This window comes from Podarcis gaigeae (genome assembly GCF_964106915.1).
Source record: "Podarcis gaigeae genome assembly, chromosome: 5".
NCBI lineage: Eukaryota > Metazoa > Chordata > Lepidosauria > Squamata > Lacertidae > Podarcis > Podarcis gaigeae.
In genome coordinates this window covers 18,802,718-18,821,347 of record NC_139681.1, presented here as the reverse complement: position 1 = coordinate 18,821,347, position 18,630 = coordinate 18,802,718, and the positions used below count along the sequence as shown (strand labels likewise).

Below are 18,630 nucleotides of genomic sequence, written 5' to 3'. Positions count from 1 at the left end.
AAGACGAAAGAGTTTTCCGTTTTTGAGTCGTTCCACAAGACGAATTTCCCTATGGGCTTGCTTCGCAAGAAGAAAGCCCATAGGGAAATCTCCGGAGACCTCTTTTAAATGCTGGCGGTGGGGAGCAAAGCCTTTCGCCCCCCTCCGGCCTTCAGAAGAGGTCCAGGAAGGCCGGTGGGGGGCCGAAAGGCTTTGCTCCCCACCGCCAGCATTTTAAAAGCGGTCCGGGATAGCAGGGAATTGCGCTGCGCTTTCCCGCTATCCCGGACCGCTTTTAAAATGCTGGCCGTCGGGAGCAAAGACTTTCGCCCTCCGCCGGCCTTCAGAAGAGGTCCTGGACTTCTTCTAAAGGCCGGCGGGGGGCGAAAGTCTTTGCTCCCCCCCGCCTGCCTTCCCGGGACAGTGGAGACTTCTCCGCTGTCCCGGGCGATCTTAAAATGCTGGCGGGCAGCAGCGAAGCCTTCGCTGCCCTCCCCCAGCATTTTAAAAGCCCCCGGGACAGCGGAGACTTCGCTGCCGCCCGCCAGCATTTTAAAATCCGCTGTCCCGGGGGCTTTTAAAATGCTGGCGGTCGATAGCAAAGCCCTCCTGTCCCCAGAGCTTGCGGGGCGGGAGGTGGGGAGAAGGGCTTTTCTTCCCACCGCCAGCCTTCAGAAAAGCCTTCTGAAGGCTGGCGGTGGGGAAAAAAGCCCTTGTCCCCCCCCCAGCCTTCAGAAGAGGTCGGGGGACAGACTGTCCCCGGACCTGGTCTGAAGGCGGTTTCCATAGGAACGCATTGATTGATTTTCAATGCATTCCTATGGGAAACCGTGCTTCGCAAGACGAAAAATTCGCAAGATGAAAAAACTTGCGGAACGAATTAATTTCGTCTTGCGAGGCACCACTGTAACTTGAAGGTATGTAATTAGCTATGGGGTTTCCCCACCACCACTACTATGGAGCATGAGGCTAGGCTGACCACTGGTTTAGCTGTGCCATGAAAGATCAGGCCATTAGTCAGATATGGGAAGAGCAGGATTGTGACTGGAATGGAATAGTGGTGAAATTATATCCATACCATTCTGTGGGCAGGATAAGGGAATTATCTTATAACACTGGAATGTCACAACCACCTAACATGCAGATTTAATCCATAAATGACCAAAAACCCCTTTCTGAGTATGGGCAGATGCAGAAGTGGCAAACACCAGTGGCGATTCCAAAGACTTCCATCTCCTTGACACACATGGGAAGGAGACAAAGGGAAGGAGAGAAAGAAGAATGGAAACATGCTGAACACAGGACCTCATTAGCTAACTTGGGTCTGGCTGATTCTGCAGCACGCCTATGTGTGGCAGGAGGGGAAGTCTCCTATGACTAAATAAAATTGCACTTCTGTAGGAAAATGTACTTGCCTTTTTCCTGACTATTGTTCATTTTTTTTTGTCAGAGCTATTGTGAACTACACCTACTTTCCTTCGATCAATGTTAATCTTTAGTCACTTTTTTAAAAAGCATTTTATTTTCACTTTTTAAACAGTATTCTTATATATTCATATCATTTTCAGTTTTTACACTCCTGGGATTATTTAGACCCCTCATACTTCCCCCCCACCCCTGGTTTCCAATCCCCCCCCTTTTTTTTTGCACCTCATTACATTTTTCTAAAATCTTTAGTCACTTTCTGTTGTCGTGTTACCTGATGCTTTTGAATGGAAAGAAGCACAACATGAGGTTTTCATCTATTCCAAATTTACTGTTCCTGGGGCTTGCTCAAAGCGGAGAGCAGAGTGCCTAAAACCTTATAACAATAATCATTTTGGCTGCAGAAAACCAAGGCAGGTGGGCATCCCCAATGCTCAGGATGCAGTGGCTGCTGGTCCATCCTCTTAAGGCTGCTGCAGAAAGGCAGCCTCCATAGCATCTTGCAGAATATGTTCTCACACTGTGGATGCCAAAGATGATTGCTGTGGGCAGGCGGTGTGGGGCCCTTTGGAGAAGGGCTGCAGCTCATACAAACATAAGAACAGCCCTGCTGGGTCACATCAATGGCCCGTCCAGCCCAACATCCTATTTCCCAAGGTATCCAATAGCCTAATTCTCCATGAATTTGTCTAAATCCCTTCTAACACTATCCATGTTGGTGGCCATTGCTATATGTCAGGGGAGGGAATTCCATGGTCCAGCCATTGCTGTGTAAAGAAATACCGTATTTTTCGCTCTATAAGACGTACTTCCCCCCTCCAAAAATTAAGGGGAAATGTGTGTGCGTCTTATCGAGCGAATGCAGGCTCCATGGCTTCAGTGATAGCAACGCGAAGCCTCCGAAGTGCAGTGGGAGCGCTCCTGCTGCGCTCCAGAGGCTTCGTGTTGCTTTCGCTAAAGCCTGGAGAGCGAGAGGGGTCGGTGCGCAATGACCCCTCTCGCTCTCTAGGCTTCAGGGATAGCTGCCTGAAGCCTCGGGAGTGCAGCGGGAGTGCCCGCTGTGTAGCGCATCATTCCCTCTCGCTCTCCTGGCTTTGCTTTGCTGGAAAGGCGCTACGCAGGTTTCCCTCTCTGTGCAACGCCCCTTCAGCGAAGTGGGAGGAGAAATGGAAGGGGCTCCATTTCTCCTGCTTCGCTGAAGGGGCACTGCGCAGAGAGGGAGAGATTTTTTTCTTCTTGTTCTCCCCCTCAAGGTGCGTCCTATGGTCGGGTGCATCCTATAGAGTGAAAAATACGGTACCTTGTTTTGACTGCCCTGGATCTGCCAGCATTCATCTTCATTATATGACCCCGGATTCTGGTATTATGAGAGAGGGAGAATTTTTTTAAAAAAAATCCACTTTCTCCATGATGCCTAATTTTATACACCTCTTACCATGTTTTCTTTTATACCCATTTTTGTTCTAAAATAACAAATCCTTAACCTTTCCTGATACGGGAGTTGCTTCAGCCTCATTATCATTCCAGTTGCCTTTGCTGAAGGCTTCTCAGCTCTACAATAGAAATGAACACCTTATTCCAAGTGTGGTTGCGCCAATGATTTGTGGCGGTGTTATGATATTGGCAGTTTTATTTTCAGTTCCTTTCTGAATGTCCCTCGGCATGGAATTCAGCTTCTTCACCGACAGAAACTCTCTCCCCCCCCCCCCCCCCGTTTTACTCATCTGCTGAGAAGCCCCTGAATGTTTATCACAAGGCACCATTGCACTGCAGAAGAATTGTGTGTGTGTATGTGTTCCAGGACACACACTTGTTTTATGTGGGGCACTGGCCAGGCAAGTTAAACCTCACTATCTCCCTTTTTGGAGTGAGTGTTTGCTCTGTTCCCAGTGGCAGCAGCTAGGCTCAAATCAAGACACAGGGTTGGAGGTTTGTTAGAAGCATTTTGGCTGTACCACCTGGCTTCATGAATTGCTGCCGGGATGACAATTTATGTGTGCAATTTGATAAGATCACACAGCAGTGAAGGTTTTGCTGCTTAAGATTCCTTTTAGGTCCCAACCAGATGTGATGGTCCAGTAGAAACTCAGCAAACCTCCTGTTTCTGCTGCCACTTTGGAACAGCCAGAAAAGAGGATGGCAGGCTGGTTGGCCAGTTGGCTTGTGTTGTGCAAGGGTAGACTACTCCTGTGTGGGCAGCATGTCTAACTCCATTTTCAACAAACCACTTTTGTAAAATGATATGGATTCATCTCTTGTTTGGATTCTGGCCGAATCCAGCGCTGATTGCACTAGAAGCTCCGGGTGTTGCTTTGTAGTACAGCAGAGTTATTGCTGATAACTGAATTGTTTTGAAGAGCCTGCTTGCTTTGGGAGTCCTAGCCTGTGGGGTTTCAGAAACTCTTTGATTAAAGCATTTAATTTCCCCTCCTTCAGATAAGGAACTTTCCCTAATAATAAGAGATGCCCCTGGGATAGATTGAACTTTATATGGGTTTCTTACTCAGTGCTTTACATCCGCTCCTAGTCTTGCTTTTCACCTTCTGAAAATAAGAGAACAGTGAATGAAAGCTCATATTAAGAAAAAGAAAAGTCATCTTGAAGAATGCCAAGCTAAGTTGCTATTGGTATCTACACACCCTTTCCTTTTTTTTGGGGGGGGGGGGGAATTGCCATCACTAGCAACACAGAAACACTGTGCTCAGCACTCTGGAGGGAGACAGTCCAGCTCGATTTCTCACATTAAGGGCTATGCAGAGGTCTATTAGGCTGGTGTACAATCAAAGCGAGTGAAATATTATCCTATTAAAATTCCCAGTGAAGTCTGCTGTTTTGTAAAGTCATGCCAAAAATTTCATGCCGGCGCATTTTATCAAGTCTACATTTTTGATGGGTGAAAAACTAAAGTATGGAAAGTCAACAAGAAGGGAGAGAAAAAGCCAGGAAAAAGCAGAAAAGCCAATAAAGAAGAGCACCCGTAATGGAAAATGAAAACAATAATGGCCAATAGAATCTTGTGCAGAAGAATGGAAGATGTGATAATTAATAAGTATGTTGCAAACACTTGGTCACGTTTAATAAACAGTAGCAAAACCATGGACTGCAAATAAAATGTTTTGAATGTGTTGCAAAGTGCAATATACAATTGTGACACTAGATGGCAACTGTGAGCTATAGCTAATTCAATGCATTTTTCAAAACAATAAAAAAAATTCACAGTTTTTAACATATGTAGATTCTACCTATGTAGTCTTATGTGGTACAAAAGTATCACCCGCCAATGAAAAGGCAAAATATTATGAAGTATCACAGAATGTGACAGTCTTCTTGTCCAATGACAGCAGAGGTTTCTGCCCATGGAAGGCAAGTCAGCTAACCTGTTTTCTCAGGTTGCAACCACAGGCATGGAAAATAAGGCTTAGAGCTATCTTGACTGGTACATATTCCTGCTTGTTGCCCCTTTGATTGATGCTGAGTACCAGGTGGCTTCTTCCGATTGGCACTACTAATTGTGAAATAGTCGAAGTTGCAGCTCCATTTCATTACAGGTTAAAAATATTTTGGAAGGGCTTTTTTCTGTTTCTTTGCTTTAAAACACATATTTTTATCAGTGGCTGTCTCAAGGAATCTTTTGAGTGTTTAAGAAATTCATCCATCCTTTCAAGGCTCATTGTTGAAGTGTTTTCTTCCTTTTGTTTACCTTCCTATGGCATTGCTCAGGTCAAAGCCAGGTTATGCATGGTACAGAATCTGATCCTACAGCTGATTAGAAGTATCATATGTCTTTTCAGTACATCTTACAGGTTATTGTAAAAAGTTACAGCTGTTCATATATGGCCCAGTGACCTCGGCCAGCAAGAACTAATCCATTCTTTTGCCATTTATGTTTTTATTGCAAAAGTACAGTGCTTTATATTACATCTGGGTATCCTATTAAAACATCACGTAGCATTTGACTTTGACTGATTTGTGCTACGTATGTTATCTCCAGTGTTTTGCTTTGTTTGTTTGTTTTTTACAGTATTGTGTTCTTTTTACTTTTATATCAGGAATGTGGAACATGTGACCTCCAGGTGTTATTTTGACTCCAGCTCCCATCAGCCCCAGTCAGTATGACCAGTGGTGAGAGCTGATTGAAGTTGCAGACCAACACCATATGGAGGGCCACAGTCTCCCTATCCCAGAGAGAGGGGCATATCCCCCATATTTTATGTGTTCCTAACCCAATGAGCATATGGCCAGTCCTCATTTAGATGTTTTTGGGATTATCCCTAAACTTATTTTTGTAGTTCTGCAAACCCTGGGGTTCCCTCAAGCTTGCTGATCTTGTGCATGATGGAGCCATTTTGACTGCCTAAGCACTGGCACTCAGAGATACGTGTTGTTTTCTTTGAGTTTCTGTGCTGCTGGGATGATGCATCCCAAAACAAGAAACACTCTGCTCTATTTCTAAGCACATCTGAAGCCCATCATGTCTGATACTTTTTGCAACTCCTTTCTCCTCAACATTTTCTTATTTGGAATCTTGCATTTTGCTTCTAAGAGTGCCTTCACAAGCCTTCCTTATTCATCCCCCCCCCATGGGAAATGATTTAGTTATGCACACAGAATTAGTGGCATACTTCTTTACACATAAAATTGATGCAGTGCAAACTGTAAAATAAGCCTGGGTGATTTCAGAAGGACGGGGTGGCTTTTGCAAAGCAAATTTTCTGTGACAAACCATTTGTCAAAACAGGAGGATTTGCAAGGATCACTGCCTTTCAATGTGACAAAGCAAAAAAATAATCACATCCCCATTATCAGCTTTCAGCAAACGTGACCTTGCTTATTTCCCGCTGCCACCCCCCCCCCACCGTGACAATTTGACAGATGTAGCTTTTGGGAGACCCCAGTAGTTAATGAGTCATCTCTAGTTAAAAATAGACTTCCCCACAGCAAGGACACCCATTCCATTTCTGATGCATTTGTCACCACTGATGGAGTCATAGCACCAACTTTGCCGCATTATGGTTGGAAGTCTGAGGGGAGCCTCTCTCTCTTTGCTGTTGTTCATGATTCAAGGCAGTTCTAAAACTATTGCTTTGGCGGCTAAAGATAGACAGTGGGCAAAATGTAGTACATTTAAATAAATATAATTTATCGGTTATGTTAGGTGTTGAAATTCTAACCCAGGAAACCCAGAAACTGCCACCCCAAGTCAAACTGATTTGCTAATACAAAATAAAAATCATGAGCTGGGAAAATACATACAGTATGTATGCATGCATGTGTGAGAGCAAGAGAGAGAGAGCTTTTCTATCTCTGTCCCTTCGTAACAGTAATGTGAGAACATTTGCAGAGGACATTTGTTGAGCAGGCCGAGGAATACTTTGCCCTTTCCGCACTCACTGCTCCTTCCTTGCAAATACGTTTTGTGCCAGAGTTTCCATTTCTTTCCCCCCACCCTGCCGTAGCTGACTTTGAATGACTGTGAACAAGCTGATGGTAAAAGCTTGTGGAGTAGGAACTGCGGGGAAAATCCCTCCCCCTTCCTGCTCACCTACTAATTCCATCATCTCCGCACTACATGCATAAGAATGTTGTTCTACCTTCAGAAGGTTGCTACTCTAGCAGCACAACTGCCCAACCAAAAAGGCATCCGTGATCTACTCTATACTTATCTTTCCATGTAGGGCAATTCCTACTGCATATCTTCAAACTACCTTGAAGCTGCCTTGGGACAGATGGCAGCAGCCCAGGGCTGAATGCTATAAAAAATACAATATATGCAAAAGCCTTTAAGGAGCACCATATGTTAGAACTCCCTTTTAATGTCATAATTAAGACTGAATAGGTTTTGCATGTTCAACAGGAAAACTGAATGTGGCTATTACGATTATATGGCTTTCAATACTGGCTACATGTTATTATGTAATAAAGGCAGTGTCCTTTATAAGCAAACAATCTTGTTCAAAATACATTGGGGAATTTAAAGTCTAAATGAATTCAATTGGGGTGGGGAGATGATCATTCTCCTGTTTGAGGTGAACAATCATGCCAGAAGATATTGAAATAATGTTTAATACATAATCAGGTTCTCTCTGCCCAGCCCTGGTATAGAATGGTGAAGCATGTTTTCAAGAAGGTAGATAGAAAGCCAGATACCAGCTTGCTCAGAGGGTTATTGTCACGAGTCCCACAGCCCCATCAAGATCAGACATGGTGATAATTTTTAAAACCCTGACTGGCTTAGGTCCAGAATACCTTGAAAATCATCTCCTCACAAGCCAGCAGGTTTGCTGCCTAAAAATAGGGTGAAGAGGTGCTTCTCTGTGTTCTTTCTTCAGTGAAGGCTCTGTTGGGGAAGATGAGAGAAGGGGCTTCACTGTGGCCTTGCCTAAATCATGGACAAGGCTCGGTTGCCTGCTCCTCTTACAATATTTGCCATACAGCAACCCTGTTTTTGTTTTAGGCAGGCTTTTTGTTTATGTGATAGATAATTTTATTATCCAATGCCTCTGCTGCACCTGTTTTTATTGTGTTGCGTTTTCATAGCGTTGTTGTATTTTACTGTTGGTTTTAATAGAGTTAGCCACCTTGAGTGGTGCAATTAACACTAGAAGGGCAGGGTATAAACATCTGTATAAATAAATAAATAAATAAATAAGGAGCAGTACCCTCGAAGTTCATAAACCATGGGTCATTCACCCTTGGACAGGGTAGAATTTAGAGACTAATCTCAGCATAGAAATAACTCCATACAGCTATGCATCCCTTGAAATCAACACACTTTCAAGTTACATATTTTTGCGTAGACTGCATCCATTGTTGTGCTGTACAACTATCCTTGTCACATTATATCCCGGAACTAAATAATAATTTATGTAACTCTCAGCATATTAATATAACTCTTCGCAGGTTGTCAGTGGAACACATGGGAGACATAGACTAATGGGCATAAAGCAGTTTAGGTAAAGAAAGCCTGTTGCTAAACATTATTGTTTAAATTTCAGGTCAGCTATTTCCAGGACTTAAATGGAAAAGTGACTCTATCCTAGCTAACACTTCAAAATTTCTAATAAATCAAAAAACAAGTTCTCACATGCCTTTTTGGAGCCTGATGTTTTAATCCCAAATGTTTTACTGCGGGAAATGCAATGTGACACCAATGCTCCGTTGGTGCAATGGCCCTTTTTTTGTACTGTACATTAAAACTGAGGCAGATCCCAGTGGCCTTATTGTGTTTTCTGTTCAGGCATTCAGGTGCATCATTAAAATCTGAGAAAGTAGAAACCTTGAATAGTACCTTTAGGAATGAGCCTCCAATTACTTCTATTTAAAATCCATTTCCCTTTCTAACCTGATGTGTCCCCTGGTTTGGACAGTCATACGAATACCCTGCTTAATTAGATGTCTATCTTAATTTCGTTATAAAATGCACTTCTCTCAACAGAGGGAGAAGAGGTAATAATTCATCACCTAAACATTGCAAATGCAGACATGAAGCACCCTAATGAGTATCTAGCTGATTTTGCTTTTTAACTTCATGTGTAAGCTGCTGAGAATCATGGTGGGAAAACTTCTCTCTCTTTTATATTTAGGCAAAAGGGATATTGTCATGTTGTGGATGTGGGTGTGGGCGTGTTTCCCCTAGTTTATGACTTGACATTTCCTGCTTTGGCATTCTATAATTTCATTGTGGACCATTTCAGGTTTAACTGGATTTTGCTCATCACATGAGCAAAACCTTTGCTTGGTCTTTTCTTTCTTCTATATAACATGGAGATGGGAATCCTGTGGCCCTCGGTATGCCATTAAACTCCATTCCCCATTAGCCCCAGCCACTGGGATATTGACAGCTGGGTTCCCATAACCTCTGGAGCTTCACATGTTTCCCGCCCCTAGTATGGTATAGTACCCACAATATACAGACTTCTGCCTACTTCCCCACACTATACTGTAAAAGATTCTACCCAATTCAAAAGGAGAAGGTGAAAATTCAACAAAGGCATGCTGCTTTTGAAGCAGCCCTGTGTGTTGTTGCACCCAAAGAAACTTGCTTTTAACAAGAACTGTTTGGCTTCTTTCTGAAAGACAGTTGAACAAATATCTGTAGCAACCTTCTAGAAGACTACAACTCCCAACAACACTACCCAGAAAGGTCAATGGTTGGGAATGATGAACGATATATGGATGTGCCTTGCTGCGTAAGGTACCCATTAAGAAAAACTGTGTGAATTAGGGGTGCTGCAATAATACGCAGATTTGATATTGTTCTTCCAGGTGTGGACAACAAGCCTGAGCCCCTCTCATGTCTGATTTTATCAGTGGGGGAAGGGGAAATATATCAATGCACACACTTAAGCAAGCTAGCTTATGAATGGGGGGGTGCATTTGAATATGGATCCCATTGGAAGTAATGGATGGCATCCACATTTGGATACATTTCTGAACATACAGCTTATTTATGCTGTCTGCTCCTATACGCAAGGACACTGTAGGCAGTAGCCAAGACCAAAAGGGCAGAAAAGAAGAAAGCTCCATGGAGAGAAAGGGGCAGTTTTCACACATCCCTTGTCAGAAACAGTATATCGTGTTTTTGTGTCACACTTGTTTATGGGCAAGTAGTCTGCAGCTAGTCAAACAGACTGTGCCCCAAATAAACAGGGAGGTTATCAAGTAAATTGATAGGAGGAAAGAGAGAACTTTCACAGTGAGAGCTATTAACACTCATCACTTAGGTATGTATTCTTCCACTTCCTCCTCTTTTGGCAGAGGGAAACAAAACTCCTTGCCAAGTCCAACATGCTCTCTTAGTGTCCATTGCTCTTGTGTGCCAAGTGCTACTCTCTTTCAAACGGCAATTTAGGGGGTTTGGGGAGAAAAGCTGGGTGAGGTCAAGGTAATTAAAAATGTGGTTTTGCAGCTTTTGAAACATATTGCATGGTGTGAATGGAGTTGAGCCAGTAGGTTGTTTATTAGGCATGCTTTGCAGTTTATTTGACTAAAAGGGCAATAAATCTGTTGGTATAATCTACATGTCCTGTAACAGTATTGATGCTAAAAAAAAACCCTGAGCCTATTATTCACTTCCTAATGAACATGTGGTGCTCCCATTAATATTAAAGGCCCCTTTGCATCTGCATAAAAAAATAAAATACACTCCTAAGGGAGCATGAGAACAAGATGACGATGTTGGTGATGATTCAGTAGTAGAAGAAGCAAAATTATTAGAGAACTCTGATCTTTACTTTTAAAAAATGATCTATTTTTGCTTTTTTGCAGTTTGAGTACTGTATTTTTTGCTCTATAAGACTCACTTTTTCCCTCCTAAGAAGTAAGGGGAAATGTGTGTGTGTGTCTTATGGAGCAAATGCAGGCTGCTCAGCTATCCCAGAAGCCAGAACAGCAAGAGGGATTGCTGTTTTCACTGCGCAGCGATCCCTCTTGCTGTTCTGACTTCTGAGATTCAGAATATTTTTTTTCTTGTTTTCATCCTCCAAAAATAGGTGCGTCTTGTGGTCTGGTGCGTCTTATAGAGCGAAAAATACGGTAGTTAATGGTTCCATTTTAGTTATGATATTTATTAATGCATTCTTCAGCGATGTGTGAGGTGACCCAAGAGAGAGCCGTGGGCAGCTGCACTTAAAACAGTACGCAGGGAGGGATGCATTCTCAAGTACAGCAGAGTCACTGAGCTCAGGTCCTACGATTGGAACAGGAGAGACTGAGTTGTATTTGGGAGCTGGCAACGTGGGAAACAGAAGGAATGCCTCTGTTGTGACCAGGCGGAAGTCCTATCCAGAGACTTCATATTGAAGCAAAGCTTGGGGTGGGGGAGTCCAGGAACAGACTCTGGGGAGGCAAGGCAGGAGAGGGGTCCACTCCTGTTATCTGCACAATCCCTTAGATCAGGGTTTCCAAAACTTGGGTCTGCAACTGATGTTGGTTTACAACTCCCATCATCCCTAGCTAGCAGGACCAGTGGTCAGGGATGATGGGAACTGTAGTAAAAAAAACCAGCTGGAGACCAAAGTTTGGGAAGCCTTGCCTTTGATGCCAAAAATTTTAGGCCTGCATGCCCTGCTGTCTGTGTGAATGGGGAAGGCATGTGCACATGGAATGTGACTGCCCATTAGTCTGTCTAATTTGGGGCTGAGACATCAGGGATGTTGGAAAGACTTTCATCCACCATAATTTTCACTAATCTTCCATTTATGAGTGGGGCACATTGGCTAGCAGAAACTGGGAAAGGCTTCAAGCTGCATTGCTTCCATTTATCAGCTTAAATGAGAACTTCCACTTGGTTAAGACTTTCACCTTCTTTGAAAGGAATGACTTCCATTAAGGAAAAATGTGATTTATAGTGTTTCCCCGCCTCCTCCAACCCATTACAATGTCCTATGTCTTTGTGCTGTGCTAAAATCTTTGTGCGAGATGAATGACCCACAGTGGTCACGTTGTGGATTTCCTCCCGTCAAGTGTCACTTTTTTCCTCCCCAGTTAAGCCATGGAAATGGAATTATTTGAGACAGGCTGCCTTCATAAATGATTTTTATAGTAAGAAATTGCTTTTCAGTCTCAATCTCAACAGATCTGAAAAGACAAGTGGGTTTCATTGGCTAAGGTGTTCTCATCACAGCTACATATTGAAGGCAGCAAGAAGGCTTTGCAAAACAGCTCATAAGCAGAGTAGCTGAAGTTGTTATTCACCAGAATGATGAGAGGACTTGCAATCAGTTTTGTGCTAGTGTTCCTCAGATAATTCCACCCCCCGTTTCACGAAACTGAGTGACCTTGCCCCCCCCCTTAACTGAGGAATTTCAGTAAGTCATTCTGATTATTTATTTTTATTGGGAGGGGGTGTCCTCCCTCAAAATGGAAACCTCCCAATGCGATTTGAGTTCACTTCAGACAAATCTGGTAAAGGCCAAAGAATATATGGATTTCCCTACATACGCTGCAGGTTTTAGGAAGAATCTTCATTGTCTTCTTATTTTTTAGTCTGCCTTGCAATTTCTTGAATGTTTCACCTGTTTCGAAACTTGGGATTATTATTATTATTTCTTCAAAATTTCAGTGGCAGCTCTAACAAGAGGGGTATTTCATATGACACATTTTCCTGTGTGAACAAAGCAAGAAAATGGGGACATGTCCATCCCCAATTATGTTATTTATATTTTCATGCCTATTTTCTCCCTACCAGACTTACCCTGAAGTGACATCTAATCTGTAGTGAGAAAAACCCTATGTGAAGCAGGTTGTACTCTCAAACTAGATATATATACCTTAAAAGCAAAACAGGCTTGTTCGGGGTTAGATAGAAAGGAGGGAGGGGCGGCAGCAAACAGGCAACTCCTGTCAACAATTGTCTGTGTTTCCAACTTTGTATTAGAAAATATTAGCCCATTAATTCCATTGCTGTATATTGATCCACACACAGAAAAACAACTCTCAGTATCAACAGCTCTGGAAAAGTGTCGTCTCTGATAAACTACAAAGAGAGTAGTTTGATCCTATGCAAGCTGGAATGTGTATTGATCTTTCAGCATCGCTCCACAGCCAGCTTTCATCAGTTTTAATAGCTGTCACTGTTTCGTGAAAAGATTTAATATGTAGATTTGCATTACTTGCATAGAAATTAAAATATGCTGCACAGGGTGATATGATGCCATGTGAATGTAGGGATTACAGAAGCTGTAACATTAGAAAAGAAGAGGGGGAAGGAAGGAAGGAAGGAAGGAAGGAAGGAAGGAAGGAAGGAAGGAAGGAAGGAAGGAAGGTCTGACTTTTAGGCTTAGACTGCAATACTTACTGGGGTGTTTTGTTTTTGTTTTTACGAAATACATTACATTTCTAATGCCATTTTGTCTTCTATCAAGGTTGATATCTAAATGCCACATAAGCTACCTAGTTATGTTTTTGAACCTGGGTCTTCACCCACTTCAGTTCCGGAACCAAACAGGGATGATACCAAGCAAGGACTTGGTTTGTGGGCCTTTGGTGAGAGGAGGAAATGGCAAGAAGAGCCGGACCTAAAAGATACCCATGGACACTCAGACCAGGTCACATTATAAGGCTTTACCCTTATGGAAATCTTCCAGGTCATTGCTGCTGCTGCTGCCTTGCCAAATTTGCTGTATTCTGCCTTTGCCAGAGCCTATTCCCATAAACCCAGCATTGCCTTCCCTCACTACCTAAACCTCGCTACCTAACCATTTTCATTAATCACAAAAATCCAGCGTCCAGCTGAGAGCCTGGAAACCTGGCCCAACTAACTTAGCTGGTGATCCTTTAGCCTCTGTGCCCTGGGCACTGCTGGATAATAAGACCATGCCAGCTCTATGGTAATTCCCTGCCAATAATGCTATTTCTATGGCTGCTAATGCTTGCAACATTGAGGTTTCCAACGAGTGCCACTACATAGAAACTGTTTCATGATCTGCCTCCCCTTTGGATAAATTAGCTTTACTCTGGAGCAGCTGCTCTGTGCCCCCTACATTATATTAAAGGTAGGTTGCAGCTAGGCTTGTGGTGGATTTTCAACTGCTTCTAACAATTGCTTAGTTGTAAGCTTTCATCTACCTGCAAAGATTACTGTGTGCACCCAGATCTCAAAAGCTTAATCCCCACACTGTGAACTAAGGACTTAGTGGCTGCTACTATATTAACTGTAAAATCAAAATTGAGTTTTTGACATTACAGAAATAGAAACATACATCCAGAGTTATTTCCAGTGATTTGTTGTTGTTTTTAGGTTCCCTGTGTGGTTTAGTGGGGATGCCTCACCATGCTTCCAAATGAGCCATCTGCATTTAATTTGAATTCACTTCAGTGATAGAAGCAGCCATAAGTAGTAGGGGGACGACGACGACACACAATAAGGTGTGTAGGTTAGAAAACCAAATATTAAAGCAGCAGATCCAGTTCTGGTTTTAAAGGTTCCCCAGGCTTAGCTTCTGATAAAAATGGAAGTGTCATTCACTGCTGCGTTTTGCACACTGTCCTTAAGGCTGCTTGCTCCCACTCACACCAGCTGCCAGATCGTCCTTTCTCCTCTCCCGCCCCATCTGATGTCAGTGTGTGTTTCCCTGTGATTCTGAGACAGTTGAAAATGGTCTGATGTGGTTCCTTTATTGCAGGAAGAAGTGGCAGAGGGCAGATCCACTCCATATATCCACAGGACATTTAGCACATATTTAAAGCACACAAATCCCCCCACCGGCCGAATCCTGGGAGCTGTACTACTGCTACTACTAGTAGTAATGTATTTCTTATACTCTACACATCTGACTGGGTTGTCCCAGCCACTCTGGGCAGCTTCCAACAAAAAGGAAAGTGGGGGGGGGGGGAATCAAACTTTAAAAGCTTTCCAGAACAGGGCAGCATTCAGATGTCTACAAAGAGTAATATAGTTGTTTAACTCATTGACATCCGCTGGGAGAGTGTTCCACAGGGTGGGTGAAGGAACTGCTAGAAGGCCCTTGGAAGTGGACTCCAGTGTCCAGGCTGAATGATGGGGGAGGAAATGCTTCTTCAGGTATACAAGGTCGAGGCTGTTTAAGGCTTTAAAGGTCAACGTCAGCACTTTGGATTCTGCTAGGAATTGTAGCTGTGTGAGGGGGAACCTATAGCTCCGAGGATTTTTAGGCTATGTGCTTTAAATGTGCTTTGAATGCACTTTAACTGTCCAGTGTGGATCTGCCCAGAGACTCTTTCTGTGCCTTCTCCCCACAATACTGTATAACAAAGAGATCTTACTGCCATTGGCTGGGGAGGAGTGGGATTCACTGATGTGAATCTCAATGGCACATAAGGGGCGCTGTGATGCCATCTCAAGCTGACATGTGCCTGTCTCTGAGACTGTGCTTGCTGGGGTGGGAGAGAGACATATTCTATACAACTGCAATTCCCCTTTACAATTCCTTGCATAGAGACAGGCAGCTGTAAGCTTGTCTTGCTGTTCAGCACCTCAACCTCTTTCCTCCAAGCTAAGATATGGGTAAAGAGCTTCCCCTTTCCACTGTGAACTGCCTGAGCTGCAATTGTGACTCTGGAAGAGTGTATCTTCATGCTCATTGTTTGCTCACATTCCCTTGTGTAGGCCATGATACAAATGGTTCTAACTGTGTTGTTGAGGCACTTATAAGACAGAACTTTGCAAAACCCTCTGTAAGTTCATACTTGAAAAATTAGTTACCCCTAATACTTTCACAGCTGAGAGGAGAAAGGCTGGTTGTTGTGCAAAGACTGACCTGTTGCTTTAGCCACAAAGGGTGGAAATATACAACTGCTTTCTCAAAAAATAAAAAATGCAGCATCCCCTCACACCACCCCCAGTGAAGAGCTAGCTTCTAAATAAACAAGTTGGAGATTTGGCAGTGTGCAGGCTTGCTCTGTCTTATTATTATTATTTTTAGTTGGCTTTATTCTCATCAAACTTTTTTTTAAAGACAAAGATAGTAACTGCAGAAATGAGAAGCTGAAAATAATATCGCTGTTAGCAAAAGCAGAAGAAGATAAACAACCCATTCTCCTGGGACTCTGACACTTCCTTAAGTACTGACAGGCTTACATGAGTTCTCCTCTACTTTTTTTTAAAAAAATAGCTACTACTTTAAGTGTTTGTTGCTTTCTGATCAATTTGTATGTTGTGATGGACCTATGTTCTGGCTCAGTATAAGGCAACTTCCTGAATACGTAAAATAGTACTGACTGTATTCAAGGACAAAAATAAATTGTGTTTATGTGGTAGGTTGGGGAAGAATCCGAAAAGGTGGCAAAAGGCTGGATACTGAATGTCACAATCCACACTCCAGATCTATCACACTTTGGCCCCATACCCCTCCAAAGTCTGAGCTAACTTATCTGGAGTTTTGGAGTACATTGCCAGCAATATGCTGATGACACACAGTTCTAATTCTCCTTTATGTCTGCAGGTGTAGCAGTGAGTGTGCTGAACTGTTGCCTTGCCTTAGTAATGGACCAGATAAAAGCCAGCAAGCTGAGGCTCAATCTAGATAAGACTGGGGCACTGTTAGTGGGTGGCTGCCTAGACCAGATGGATGGGAGGTGGCCTGCTCTTGATGGGGTTACACGCCCTGGGGGGTTCTTCAGGATCCTTTAATGTTCCTTGAGGCTCTGAGGGCCTTGGTGGAGCTGAGTGCATTCCATCAGCTTCAGGTGGTGGCAAGGTGTGCCACTACCTAGACAGGGACTGTCTACCTACTGGTGGCTATGCTCTGGTATCCTCTGGGTTGTTGTTGTTGTTGTTTAGTCATTTAGTCGTGTCCGACTCTTCGTGACCCCATGGACCAGAGCACGCCAGGCACTCCTGTCTTCTACTGCCTCCTGCAGTTTGGTCAAACTCATGTTCGTAGCTTCAAGAACACTGCCCAACCATCTCGTCCTCTGTCGTCCCCTTCTCCTTGTGCCCTCCATCTTTCCCAATCTAACCTCTGGGTTAGATTATTGCAGTGTGGGGCTGCCTCTGAAGACGGTTCAGAAACTTCAGCTAGTGCAGAATTTGGTGACCAGGTTGCTCACTGAGGCAAGATGGTTTGAGTATATTACACCAATCCTGGCCCGATTTTGCTGGCTGCCAAACACTTTCTGGGCCCAAGTACTGGCTTTGACCTATAAAGCCCTAAATGGCTTAAAGCCCTTGATGACCTACATCAAGGACCACGTCTGAATTGACTCAGACCCTGTGATCACCATCTAAGGCCCTTCTTGTGTTGTCTCATGGAGAGGAGAAAAAAAAGAATGGGCCTTTTCTGCAGTGGCTCCTCATTTGTGGAATACTCTCCCCAGCAGGGCTTGCCTGGCACCTTCACTACATATCTTTAGGCACCAGGCAAAAGCATTCCTTGGCCTTTCAAACTGGGGGTGGGTGGGTGGGGGTATTATTTTTGTTTTTACTGTGTTATATGTTTTTATGTTTTTATATTGTAAACTATCCTCTCATGAAAAGTGATATAGAAATTTAATTAATAATTACACATTTTTAGGTGCCAGGTGAAAATATTCCTTTATAACCAGGCCTTTGGCAGATTAAACAATCTATGGCAGTCTATGGCTCTTTGGATGAAATATTTAAATGCATAAATAAATAAATATTCATCCAGCTCAGTGAGTGACACCCTGTAAGCCACTGTCAGGGCCTCCTTGAAGTTCTGGATTCCGCTGTGCATGTTCACAGGCTCAGCTGCAGCATTCTGTTGGTATGGAGACAAATAGTCAACATGCAAACACGAGGGACAGCCCATTTCACGTATCTCCAGGGGTGTGAAAGAACTAGGATATTGCAAGTAAAGTTATGAGCAACATTATCACAAACTGTAATGGGGGTGTTGTGCAATGCAAATAATAGCTAACCTGGAGTGAATTTGCTGTTAATTTACACCTTTCTGACTTGCCCAGTGAACTCTGTGTTTTGTTTTTCAGTAGAATGTTTAGCAGTGCTGACATAAACAGGAGTCCTCTGAGCCAAACATTAATGCCTGTGAATCACTGCTGAATATAGTTACCATTCCCATCTGCCCCATTATTTGTGTATACCATTCCATGCATAGAAATAGCACAGCGCAAATAATGCTAATAATGTTAGCAATAATACACCGGATCAGCAGTACAGGAGGGACTGTCATTTGTGCTAAAAAAAACCCAACCAAACAAACCTAATGGTTTGTCCTTTTCAAAGTGTACAGTGTGATTCAATTTTCACTGCTTTGATGAAGCAAACCTAAATCTTAGACATGTTGATAATATAATCAAGTTTTGACTTATTCTGTGGTTTGTGAACTACTCTATATTCATGGGCATCATTCATTATTCCTAGGCGACCCAGATTTTCTTTCTCTGATTTGCCCCTAACACCCCCCCCTTACATCCTGCTCCCTTTTCTTGGTATTGTTCCCCTTCGGGAGAGCAAGGTTGCCCCACTTGAAGTGGGGCTATTCATTCAGCTTCAGTATAAGTTCAAGTCATTATCATCATTGTTCCAGATGTTCTGCTCTGATCATCACCACTAAGACTAGTAGGGGTGCTTAACACCAGTGCAATCATGTCACAACTGCATGGGTGTACCTGTAGCTAGGTATCTTCCACCATATGAAACATGTCAGATATTTAAGTTGTGGTTTATCACATGAGAACTGTACTGTACAAAAGCTATTTTGTGTGCAGTGGTCCACTTGCACTGATGTTAAGCTCCCTGCTCATCTCCGCGATGAGATTTACGAC

At 43.2% G+C, this 18,630-nt stretch overlaps 1 protein-coding gene across 14 annotated transcripts in view; it reads left to right on the top strand.

The window, feature by feature from the left end:
• Positions 1 to 18,630, top strand: part of KCNMA1 (potassium calcium-activated channel subfamily M alpha 1) — a 545,541-nt gene that overhangs the window by 239,348 nt on the left and 287,563 nt on the right. The window lies entirely within an intron of this gene.